The sequence below is a fragment of the Meriones unguiculatus genome, chromosome 5 (assembly GCF_030254825.1).
Source record: "Meriones unguiculatus strain TT.TT164.6M chromosome 5, Bangor_MerUng_6.1, whole genome shotgun sequence".
NCBI classification, from domain to species: Eukaryota; Metazoa; Chordata; class Mammalia; order Rodentia; family Muridae; genus Meriones; species Meriones unguiculatus.
Window position 1 is genome coordinate 51,468,558 of NC_083353.1, and position 13,491 is coordinate 51,482,048.

General features: G+C 40.4%; 1 pseudogene; it reads left to right on the forward strand.

The window, feature by feature from the left end:
- The first annotated feature begins 524 nt into the window (after positions 1–524).
- LOC132654155 (vomeronasal type-1 receptor A11-like) overlaps positions 525–13,491 on the forward strand; it is a 90,601-nt pseudogene continuing 77,634 nt past the window's right edge.

Sequence of the window (13,491 nt, forward strand, 5' to 3'; positions counted from 1 at the left end):
CATTGCTAGGCCACAGAGAAGGACATTTCAGCCAATCCTAAAGAAATCTGATAAGCTAGGGTCCGAGGAAAGGAGGGAAGACTTTGGCTGTCAGTGGACTTAGAGAAAGGTAGGGAGGAGGTGAGGGAGGGTGGGATTGGGAGGAAATGAGGGAGGGGGCTACAGCTGGGATACAAACTAAATAAACTGTAAGTAATATAAAAATATAAAAGTTTAATTAAAATAAAGAACCACTAAAATGAAACGTTTGACTTGGTGAAACAATTAAAACCCTCTGAAGTATTTTCTCAGCTTCAGCACACAGACACTGTGGTCTAAATACTGTTGAGGCTGCATCACATGCTAGTAGCCTAACTTGGTAGCTCAGGAGACTCTGAGGTGTTGAAGGCCAACTTGGTCTATGGAGGGAGTTCAGGACAGCCAAGGATACACAGACAAACCTTGTGTCAAACAAACAAACAAACAAACAAATAAATAAACAAAGAGTTTCTCAGGTGGTACTGGTTCTGAAACATGGAGGGATCATGGAATCAAGCTGTGACTTGGCTCCATACAACTGTGTTATCGTCCTTGAAGACAGCCAAGAGGACACTGATGAAGCCTTGGCCCCTTTGCTGTGCAGAGCCAAGCCATTTGGAGATGTCAGTATCACACGCCAGCAGCATCTGCTGTGGGGTGAGCCAGTTTGAACTTAGGAGACAGCTGTGTGGAAGGCTTTGCCAGCAGTGTGGAGGAGCCCAGAAGGTCACTGGTGAGTCCCAGAAGCCTTGCACTGAGAGTTATGCTGTTAGACTTTGTTGAACTTGATTGTGACTGTGCCCTGGTTCTTTCCTTTTAAATAAGAAAATACTTATTTATTGATATTTTACAGGAGCCCACAAAGTCTCTTGACTTTGAACTTTTAAAGGGATTTTGGAGACTTCAGGAAGTTTGGAGTTCTAGAGAGATGGTGGGTTTTTAAGAGAGACTTTGAAAATGTTAGAGAAACTAGAGGTTTTAGAGAGTTGTATTTTGTAGAGTGTTTGAATGTGGAAAGTGACTTAAGAGATTGAAGTTTAAAAATAAAAAAAAAAACATTGAAGTTTTATATTGCAATGTTGACATTAGTTTAATATCCTGGGAACAACAAAATTGAGAGACAAAGTTATAGTGTAACAGAGATGTGTTTAGTGTCAGGTAGATAGGGGGTCAACTGTGGCAGCTGTTTTTGTCTTTTGTTTGTTGAATCAACACACTAGACTCTTTTGGGAAGGGAACCTCAGTTGAGAAAATGCCCCCACTAGGTTGGCCTATGGGCAAGTGTGTGATGCATTTTCTGGATTGATGATCAGTGTGAGAGGGCCCACATAACTGTTCCTGTGGACTCTGGGCTCAGGGTTCTGGATACTTAAGAACACAGACTGAGAAAACAATGAGAACCAAGCTAGTAAGCAGCGTCTTTTTGTGACACGTGCCTCAGTTCTTGCCCCAGGTTTCTGCCTCAAGTCCCTCCCCAGCTTCCCTGCACAAGGGATTATCAGCTGTAACATGAAATAAAGGTTTCCCAAGCCAATTTGGTTTTGGTCATGGTGGTTTATTTAGTCTGTGTCTAAATCAAAGAAACTACAATAATTCAACAGCATGTACATCACATTTATTAATATAAACCTGGAGCCAGCATATCAGGTACCTGGTAAGTACATCTCCATTATGGAGAGAGGGAATGTTGACTCCTATGGAGTCTGCCTTTCAAGAATGAGTTGGACCATTTTTCTTTAATTAATTCTGTAATATGGGACAGCTCCAAGTCTGCTATAACTGTAGTTCTATTTACTCCCTGAATTCACATGCTGAAGGAGAAAGACATGGCATATGTCCCTGCTGACATTTGCCCACTCTGCCATTCGCTTGGAGCAGCTCTGGACTGAGAGCAGAACCAAGCAAGATGCAGATACAGAGCAGCGATCAAAGACTGAATAGTCCACCAGAGTTCTCTAAAAGGACTATGTGCCAACGTGCTACTGTTTTCTGATTTATTTGTCTTTTATCTACTCTGTTTCAGGAAGGGACAGTGCTGAGCAGTCATTATAAGCTGCCTGAACTCTCCCAGAGCACAAATATAAGGCACTGTATGAGAAAACCAGCTGCCAACACAACCACACAGACGATCATGTGCTGGAACTCTCCCATGTTTGGTGTGTGAACATCATGTTCTTGCTCACCCAGCTTCTCTCTGACAAAAGTACACTGATGTCCACGTGTTCAAGAGGAGGTGACTGGAACCCCGCCTCAGAGTATTGAAGGACACACTTGGAGGAAACAGAAGATCATGAATAGAATCAGAAACATCTGGATCATAGATTACAACCTCCAACATTTTCTATAGAAATTTTCTAAGAAATTAGGATTTTCAATAAAGTACAGATAGCCCTGAATAGAATAAGTGCATATCCAATCCATGTGACCGCTTTTATTGGGAGGTCTATTTTTTTCTTTCACACATCCTCCTCATTCAGACTCCACCCAAAATAGTAAAACTCTGTCTATAAATTACCTGGCCATCAAGATGTTGTTCGGGAAAACCAAGTAAGATGCTGCTCCTGCTCCAGTAAAACCCAAACCTGCAAAACATGAAAGCACATAATTGCTGCTGTTTTTAATGTTGAGGGAGCTCACACATTGCTGAAGCCACTATGGGACACAGGTTCCAGCCATGGCTCAGCTTATGACAAGTGAGAGCAGGACGATGGTCTGTGGGGTAGGAGTTAGAATTGAGGTCTTCAGTGGAATAAGCATTCAGTAGCATCTGCATGTTTTCCTGAGGCCAGAAGCCTGGTCTGGAGTGGTGTCTGAGGTCTTACTCATGGTGAGTCATTGTTTTACTTTACTCCTGAGCCACTCTTTGTTTCCACATAAGATGACTTCACACTATTCTGACATAAGGAACACCTCTTTTTTTTCTGAAATTGGCATTGGAATCTCAGCCAACAGCTTCCTTTTTCTCTTCTACATCTTCAAGTTCATTCGTGGGCACCGGCCCAGACCCACTGATGTGCTCATTGGTCTGCTGGCCATAATCCACCTACTGATGCTAATGTTCATAGCATTCGTAGCCATGGACATTTTTATTTCCTTGAGGGGATGGGATGACATCATATGTAAACTCATTGTCTACCTGTACAGAATTTTTAGAGGTCTCTCACTTTGTACCACCAGCCTGCTGAGTGTCCTCCAGGCCATCATCCTCAGTCCCAGAAGCTCTTGTTTAACCAAGATCAAGCACAAATCTCACTATTACATCTCATGTGCACTTCTTTTTCTGAGTGTCCTCTATATGCTCAATAGCAGTCACCTCTTAGTATCGATTATTGCCACTTCTAATTTGACTAGGAATAACTTCATGTATGTTACTAGGTCCTGTTCCATCCTACCCATGAGTAACCACATGAAAAGCACATTTTCTAAACTGCTGGCCATCAGGGAAGCCTTTCTTATTAGTGTTATGGTCATCTCAACTTGGTACATGGTGGCTCTCTTGTGCAGGCACAGGAAGCAGGCCTGGCATCTTCACAGCACCAGGCTTTCCCCCAAAAGCATCCCCAGAGCAAAGAGCTAACAGGACCTTCCTTCTGCTCATGAGCTTCTTCGTGTTGATGTCTGTCTTGGATGGCTTTACCTCCTGCTCAAGAACCATGTTCCTAAATGATCCAACATCTTACTATATCCAACTCTTTGTGGGCCACATCTATGCCACAGTCAGCCCTTTTGTGTTCTTGAGCACTGAAAAACATGTTGTAAACTTGTTCAGGTCTATGTGTGGGAGGACATAAATGTTTGAATATTCATTGATCATTGATGGGCACATTTCTTTATAAGAGGACCCAATACACTGGCATCAGAACTGTCAGTCAGTGTTCACATGCTTGGCGTACATGAAAATATAATGTTTTTTTTCTGTTAAAATTATTTACTAACTTGTATGGTCACAAAATGTAGCAGAAAATTAAACCATATCCCTTTTGTGATAAAACCAGGGCATTTTTGTTTCATTTTATTTTATCTTATCTTATTCCTCAATGAGTCTTTAAGGGAGTCTTATGAGGTGGCTCTCATGCATCATGGCCTTGGACAGCTCACAGTATTTTGAAGGATGTAACCATGTCTAACACATTTCAATAATTCAATTTCCTGTGTTATAGCTATTGTGACAAATTAAATAAGGAGGCATTTCTTGCCATAAATAGTTATACACTCCAGAAAGAAAGGAATTATTCAAAGAACATTCAGAACAGAATTCTGTGCAAGAAGCACATGTGATGTATACAGCAATGCAAACAACAGCTGGATTTAAAATTCTCAGAGTTATCAGAACTTTTGACCCAAACACAGCCTCTGTACGGCATAGGACCTCCTTCAGTTTTACGGTGCAAGGCAATTAATTCCAGCACTGGGCACCGAGGTGCCCTGGAAACAGGAAAGACCCTTACCACTGGCCAACTCCCTAGAGGTTCAACACTCTACACTACATTTCTTTCAAAACCAAATTCTTCATCCGTTCATCTCTGCTATAAATAGACTGGGATAAAGTCTGTTGCTTAGGGCAACATTTACACTCATTAGGCAGTTTATCAAACTCTAATGAGGTTGTTTCATAAGCCAAACAAACGTATGACATCTAGATTACTATGCAGGGGACATGGAAACACAGGGGGCATGAAAAGCCTTGTTTAAGTTAATTTGGGACTCAGCTTTTGGACTGATGTCCCTGGGCCTATTATTCCCATCCAATGAACTGCTTCCTGGCTTCAGCCTGGTTGTCACATCTCTTGGTTGTTTTCTGTGTCAGTTGAACATAGACAAAACACGAAATGTTAAAGGTTAGGAATTTTTTTTCCAAGCAAATGGACCCAAGAAGCAAGCTGGAGTTGCCATTCTAATATCTTAAAAACAAAAAGACTTCTAACCAAAATTAATCAAAAGAGATGGGAAAGGACCCTTCATACTCATCAAAAAGAAAATTCACCCCCCCAAAAAATGTTAATCCTGAACATCTATGCCCCAAATTCAAGGGCACCCACATTTGTAAAAGAAACATTCCTAAAGTTTCAACCACACATTGAACCTCATACATTAAAAGTGGGGGACTTAAATACACTATTCTCGTCAATAGACAGGTCATCCAGACAAAAACTAAGCAGAGAAATAATGGAGCTAAAAGCCATGGTGAGTCGAGTGGACCAAACAGAAGTCTAGAGAATATTTCACCCAAACAGAAAAGAATATACCCTCTTCTCAGGATCTCACAGAACTTTCTCCAAAATTGGCTACATACTCAGTCACAAAGTGAGTCTCAACAGGTATAAGAAAATTGAAATAACCACCTGTAGCCTATCATACTCTCACAGATTAAAGCTATATTTCAACAACAAAAGGAATAACATAAAGCTCACGAACTCATGGAAACTGAATAACTCTCCTCTCAATGACCACTGGATCAAGGCAGAAATAAAGAGGTTAAAGACTTCCTAGAATTCAAGGAAAATGAATGCACAGCATAACTGAACTCATGAAACACAATAAAAATGGTAGTCAGAGGAATGTTCAGACTTCATACTAGCAACCTATTAGCACCCCTGAAAACTCTAGAACGAAAAGGAAGCAAATGCATCCAAGAGGAGTAGAGGAAAGGAAAAATCCAACTCAGGACTGAAATCAATAAAATAGAAACAAAAAGACCAATACAAAAAAAAAAAATCAGTGAAACAAAGAATTTGTTATTAGAGAATATAAAGAAGATAGACAAACCCTTGTCCAAACTAACTAAAAGGCATAGACAAACTATCCAAATTAACAAAAGAAAAAATAAAAAAAGGATGACATAACAACAGATACCAAGGAAATCAAAAAAATCATTGGGTCATATATCAAAAACCTCTGCTCTACAAATATGGATAATCTAAAAGAAATGGACGAATTTCTTGATAGATACCACTTACCAAAGATGAATCAGATAAACAACTTAAATAGAATTCTAGCTTCTAGGTAAATAGAAGATGTCATTAAATGTCTCCCAACCAAAAGGAAAAAAAAAGCCCAGGGTCCTATGGTTTTAGTAACGAATTTTCTGTATTTTGAAAGAAGAGCTAATAGCAATACTCCTCAAATTATTCCACAAATTAGAAACGGGAGGAACATTGTCAGATTTATTTTGTGAGGCCATAATCACCCTGACACCCAAACCAGGCCAACTCAACAACAACAAAAAAGAAAATTATAGACCAATTTCCCTTATGATCATTGATTCAAAAATACTCAATAAAATGTTTGCAAATCAAATCCAATAACACATTAAAAAGATCATCTATCATGACAATCATACCAGGGATCATCCAAGGGATGCATAATTGGTTTAAAATACAAAAATCAGTCAATGTAACCCAACACATTAACGAACTGAAAGAAGAAAAACCATACGATCATTTTATTGGATGCTGAAAAAGCCTTTGAGGAAATTCAACACACCCTCATGAGAAAAATCTTGACAAGATCAGGAATACAGTTACATACTTCAACGTAAAAACAGCAATATATAGCAAGCCGATAGCCAACATCAAATTAAATAAAAACTCACAGCAGTTCCACAAAAATCTGGAACAACAGAAGGCTGTCCACTTTCTTCATATCCATTCAATATAGTACTTGAAGTTCTAGCTAGAGCAATAAGACAACTAAAAGAGATCATGGGGATACAAATAGGAAAGGAAGAAGTCAAAATATCATTATTTACAAATGATATGATACTATACTTAAACTACTCAAAAAATTCTACAAGGGAACTCCTACAGTTGATAAACACCTCAGTAAAGTGGCTGGATACAAAATTAACTAAAAAAATAATCAGTAGCCCTTCTTTATACAACTGACATGTGAGCTGAGAAAGAAATCAGGGAAACATCATCCTTCACAATAGCCACAAATAATATGCAATATCTTAGGGTAACTCTAACTAAGCAAGTGATGAGCTGAATGACAATAACTTAAAGTCTTTGAAAAAAATAAAGAAGATATCAGAAGATGGAAAGATCTTCCATGTTAATTAGTAAGTAGCGTCAACATAGTAAAACTAGCCATCTTACCAAAAGCAATCTACAGATTCAATGCAATTCCTCACCAAAATTCTAACACAATATTTTACAGACATGGAAAGAAAAAATACTCAACTTAAAATTGAAAAACAAAAAATCCAGGATACCTAAAACAATCCTGTACAAAACAAAAACAAACAAACAAAAAAAAAACTTCTGGCAGTATCACCATCCCTGATTGCCTGATTTCAAGCTCTACTACAGAGCTATAGTAATAAAAACCACATAGTATTGACATTAAAAAAATAAAAACAGGTTGATCAAAGGAATTAAATCAAAGACCCAGATGTAAATCCACACACCTATGGACACCTGATTTTTCACAAAGAACCCGCAGATGTACAATGAGGAAAAAGGCATCTTCAACCAATTGTGCTGATCTTACTGGAAAATAGACCCATTCAATAAGCCTATATAAAATTCATATCCAAGTGGATCAAGACCTCAACATAAAACCAGATACACAGAACCTGACAGAGAGAAAGTGGGGAGTTGTCTTGGGTGCATTGGTATTTTTTTCTACTACCTGGCTATATGAGAGTCTCCATAAAATGACTGCCCTTCTTGACAAGGGCTCTGTGAGTTGCCCAGGCTGCTCTTGAACTAAGTATGCTCCTTCCTCCTCTTCTCAGTCCTGGGCGCAGGTGTGTGCACCATGCCTGCTGGGGAGACTGAAACACAGAGCATATAGTTGCACTCAGGCAAAGCACAGCCTCTTCCTGAAGTCTTCAATGAGAATGCGGTGTCCATTCCGTCCATTCAGATACTGGGATACAGTCAGACATGGCCTCAGCCTCAGCTATGTTCCACCTGCCTGTGACCACCTCAGCTCTGAGCTTTGCCTTTACTTCTCTGGTTTTCATTTCATTTCTTTTTTATTCACTTTTAAAATTTACTAACATCTTGAATTCAGATTTTTGAAACCAGGAAATACAGAATCAAAGCTAAATGGAAATGACATGCTCCATGGGAGAGGGGTGTCTCAGGAAAAGGGTTGGTTGCATTTCACAGAGTGTAGGAAAAGCACACTCAGAACCATGGGAAGTCACGGGAGGCCCAGGAGTCCTCAACCCAGAATAGAAGTATCACAGTGAATAAAAACTTTTTGAAATAAGTCTAATGAGCAAAGTGAGAAAAGTTAGTGTTGGGGGATTGGTCTGGAGCTGTGTACTCTGATGCTAATTGTTGACTCCCACAATCTGGTTACTGCACAGATGAGAGCACATTCTCATCTACAACAGTCCTTGTGTAAAACTTGCCTAAGGAATTGTTCTTGTTTAAACAATAAAAAGCCGACACACATGGCAGGGTGCATGGCTAAGGTTCTAGTTTCTAGAGGACAGGAAGACCATGGGAAGGAGAGGAGAGGAGGAAGAATAAGAGAAGTAAAGAAGCAGAGAGCCACCATGGGGGAGTGTGGAAAGAAGCACATGGCAGGCATGGATGGAGGCAGCTGCCTGATGAAGAATGAGCAAGTCGAGAGGGGCGGTGCCAAGATGGCAACTAGCACACACATTATCTGAGCTGTGGAAGAGCTCAATGTCTGAGTTGATGAGTGGAAGGTCCTCTAACACAGGAAAACAATGGTGAGGATTTCTAAACAACAGGGAACATGATAGGAGGTGAAAACTTTGGTCTCGGGTCACCTGGGGACTTGTTTGGGGAAGGTGAGAAAGGATCCTTTGATCTCCTAGCACTCCCCTCCTCCAGACCTCCCTCCTCCTTGGCACAGAAGCACAGGGGACTCATCTTTCTCAGTGCAGACCTAACAAGCTGGGGTCTGCAGAAGCTGAGGCAGAGCTCCAAGCGCTTTAGCAGCAAATGCCAGCAGTACCTGTCTCGGAGTCCCAGATGTGCTGGGCAGCTGCACCATCCTCCCAGGGCCCAAGTCTGCTAGACGCCATACTAGCTCTGCAGGATCGCTATCACTGATGGTAAGGCCCGCCCATACCACACTGTCAGAGAATATGCTATATACTCACCAAAACCAGACAGAAAACCCCATACAAGCTAGGCACACCAGGCGCTGGGCCTCCCAAGCTTCGAGAGCACCGTGAAGAGACCCCAGGACTTCCCAGAAAGCATCTGGACTAGCAACCCAGTCTCCAGTTACAATGGAGCTTCCTGGTAGCAGAGCAGCACTGAGCTGGCAGGGCACATCAGCCCTCCAGTTTAAGACTAACCAGGGCCAAACCAGAGAACAGAGGTCCTGGTTACCCCAATCCCTACTGACGTGACCACCTTGAAATCTCCAGCTGCAGCAAGACCTCACAGACTGGCAGTGACAGCAGCACGGAGCTGGAGGTGCATATCAAAGAAGCAGGGCCAAACCAGAGAGCAGAGAACCCGGATACCCTGATCTCTGCCAAGTGACCTGCCTGTAAGTGAGTGCACCCTTGAGAATCTGCAGATGCCCAGATCCTGGGTCCTTCTAAAACAGAAGCCAGGCATCGAACCCCCTCTCACCCATATACCCACTTTGGGAAACTGAGGGGCACTTGGGACATTGAAGTTCCTGCTATATGGGTCTAATTGAGGAGTTAAGGCAGTTAATGCCAGAAATTGCGCTAAGATCATCACTAGTGCCTGCGACATATAGAGTGCAGAGCCCCTCCCACACACTCAAGGGTTCAACATCAGCCATCACTCTGTCTCTCGAGACACATGTCCACGCACACTTACACACACACACATGCACACACACACACGAGCACGCATGCATGCACACGCCTGCATTTGCCCCATTTGCACTGCGTACTTTTCTCCCACAGGTACAGCTAGTCCTCAGCACACACTGAGGACACAGGACCTCTTTCAGCTTGCTGAAGTACTCTCCAGACTCCAGAGAGAGACAGTACCAGTCTGATCTACATAATCCAAAAACAAACAGGGAAGGTTTCAGATAAGCCAATGGCCAGGGGTAGGCAGAAGAACACTTCCAACATAAATCAGAACATCATGACTTCACCAGCAAACCCCAAAATTGATGGATACTCCAATTCATCAGAAGCACAGGATAATGACTTTAAAGCCATGCTTACTCAATTATTTGAGGCTCAAAAGGAGGAAACTTTCAAAGAGTTGGCCAGTCAATTGGAGGTAAAGAGAGAAGAAATAGACAAAATCCTTAAAGAAACACAGACAAACATAGCCAAACAAATAGAGGCACAAGTAGAGATAAATTTGGTGGCATATATAAAGGAAATGAACAAAGAAATACAGACCATCGTAGAGAGACAGGAATCCAAATTCAAACAAATGAAAAAATGGTGCAAGGCATGAAAACAGAATTAGAATCAATAAAGAAAACACAAACTGAGAAAACCCTTGAGCTGGAGAACTTGGAGAAAACATCAGGAACCACAAAAGTAAGCATCACCAACAGAATACAAGAGATGGAAGAAAGAATCTCTGGAGCTGAAGACACACTTGCAGAAATTGATACTTCTGTTAAAGAAAAAGTAAAATCAGAAAAGTTCCAATCACAAAATATCCAAGAAATCAAGGACGCTATGAAAAGACAAAAATCTAAGAATAATAGGAACTGATAAAAAAGAAGACTCCAGGCTCCAAGGTCCAGAAAATATTTTCAAGAAAATCATAGAAGAAAATTTTCCCAACTTAAAGAAAGAGATGTCCATAAATATACAAGAGGCCTACAGAACACCAAATAGACTAGACTAGAAAAGAAACACATCACATCACATCGTAGACAAAACACTAAATCTACAGAACAAAGAAAATATATTAAAAGCAGCAAGGGAAAAAGGTCAAGTGACATATGAAGGTAGACCTATCAGAATCACACCGGACTTCTCATCAGAAACTATGAAAGCCAGAAGGGCCTGGGCAAGTGTGATGGAGACTCTAAGAGATCACAAATGTCAACCCAGAATACTATACCCTCAAAGCTTTCAATCAACATAGATGGAGAAAACAAAATATTCCATGACAAAACTAAATTTATGCAATATCTACACAGCAAACCAACCTTACAGAAGATACTAGAAGGAAAACTCCAATCCAACGAAAACAACTTCACCCAAGAAAACAGGGCATACCGATAATATCCCAACAAAAATGAAAAGTAAACAAGCAATGAGACAGGGTAAGATCACCGACTCCATTACAAAAGGAACTAACATGCATTGGTCACTATTATCTATCAATATAGATGGACTCAACACGCCAATAAAAAGACACAGGCTAACAGAATGGTTGCGGAAACAGGATCCAACAATCTCTTGCATCCAAGAAACACACCTCTGCAGCAAAGATAAACACTACCTCAGAGTAAAGGGCTGGAGAAACGTTTTTCAAGCAAATGGTTCCAGAAAACAAGCTGGAGTAGTCATCCTAATATCTAATAAAATAGAGTTTCATCCAAAGTTAATCAAAACAGATAAGGAGGGCCACTATATTCTCATCAAAGAAAAAATACACCAAGAGGACATCACAAACTTGAATATCTATGCTCCAAATAAAAGATCACCTACATTCGTAAATGAAACATTATTAAAGCTTAAATCATACATTGATCCTAATACCTTAATAGTGGGAGACTTCAACACCCCACTCTCATCAAGGGACAGATCAACTAGACAGACACCAAATAGGGAAATAAGAGCACTCACAGAATCCCTAAATCAAATGGACCTAATAGACGTCTACAGATCTTTTCACCCAAACTCAAAAGAGTACACCTTCTTTTCAGCACCACATGGAACCTTCTCCAAAATAGACCATATAGTGGGTCACAAAGCAAGCCTCAACAGATACAAAAGGATTGAAATAATCCCTTGTATACTATCTGACCACCATGGACTAAAGCTGGACATCAACAACAACAGAAACAACAAAAAGCCAACATGAACATGGAAACTGAACAACTTACTACTCAATGAGAGCTGGGTTAAGGAAGAAATAAAGAAAGAAATTAAAGTCTTCCTAGAATTCAATGAAAATGAAGGCAGAACATACCCAAATTTATGGGACACATTGAACGCAGTGCTCAGAGGAAAATTTATAGCACTAAGTGCCTGCAAGAAGAAATTCATAACATCACATACAAACAAATTAATGGCCCAACTGAAAACACCAAAAAAAAAAGAAGAAGCAGATACACCCAAGAGGAGCAGACGGCTGGAAATAATCAAACTCAGGGCTGAAATCAATCAATTAGAAACAAATAAAACTATTCAAAGAATCAATGAAACAAGAAGCTAGTTCTTTGAGAAAATCAACAAGATAGACAAACCCTTAACCAAACTAACTAAAAAGCAGAGAGAAACTATCTAAATCAGCAAAATCAGAAATGAAAATGGGGACATAACTACAGACACTGAGGAAATCCAAACAATTAATAGGTCATACTACAAAAGCCTATATGCCACAAAATTTGAAAATCTAAATGAATGGATAATTTTCTTGACAGATTCCATCTAACAAAATTAGATCTACCAAGATCAGGTAGAAAGACTGAATTGCCCTATATCTACCAAGGAAATCGAAGCAGTCATTAACAGTCTCCTGTCCAATAAAAGCCCTGGGCCAGATGGCTTCAGCGCAGAATTCTACAAGACCTTCAAAGAAGTGTTTACACCAATCCTCCTCAAACTATTCCACAAAATAGAAACAGAAGGAACACTACCAAACTCATTCTATGAAGCCACAATCACCTTGATATCTAAACCACACAAAGATCCAACAAAAAAGGGAACTTCAGACTTATCTCTCTTATGAACATTGATGCAAAAAATACTCAATAAAATACTTGCAAACTGAATCCAAGAACACATCAAAGACATCATCCACCATGACCAAGTAGACTTCATCCCAGGCATGCAAGGGTGGTTCAACATATGGAAATCCATCAACGTAATCCACCACATTAACAAACTGACAGAGAAAAACCACATGATCATCTCCTTAGATGCCGAAAAAGCATTTGACAAAGTCCAACACCCATTCATGTTTAAAGTCTTGGAGAGATCAGGGATACAAGGCACATACCTAAAGATAGTAAAGGCAATATACAGCAAGCCTATAGCCAACATCAAACTCAATGGAGAGAAACTTAAATCAATCCCACTGAAATCAGGGACAAGACAAGGCTGCCCATTGTCTCCATATCTCTTCAACATAGTACTTGAAGTCCTAGCCAGAGCAATAAGACAACTGAAGGAGATCAAGGGGATACAAACCCGAAAGGAAGACGTCAAAGTGTCACTATTTGCAGATGATATGATAGTATACATGAGCGACCCCAAAAATTCAACCAGAGAATCCTTCAGCTGATAAACACCTTCAGCAAAGTGGCAGGATACAAAATCAACTCAAAAAAATCTGAAGCCCTCCTGTATACCAA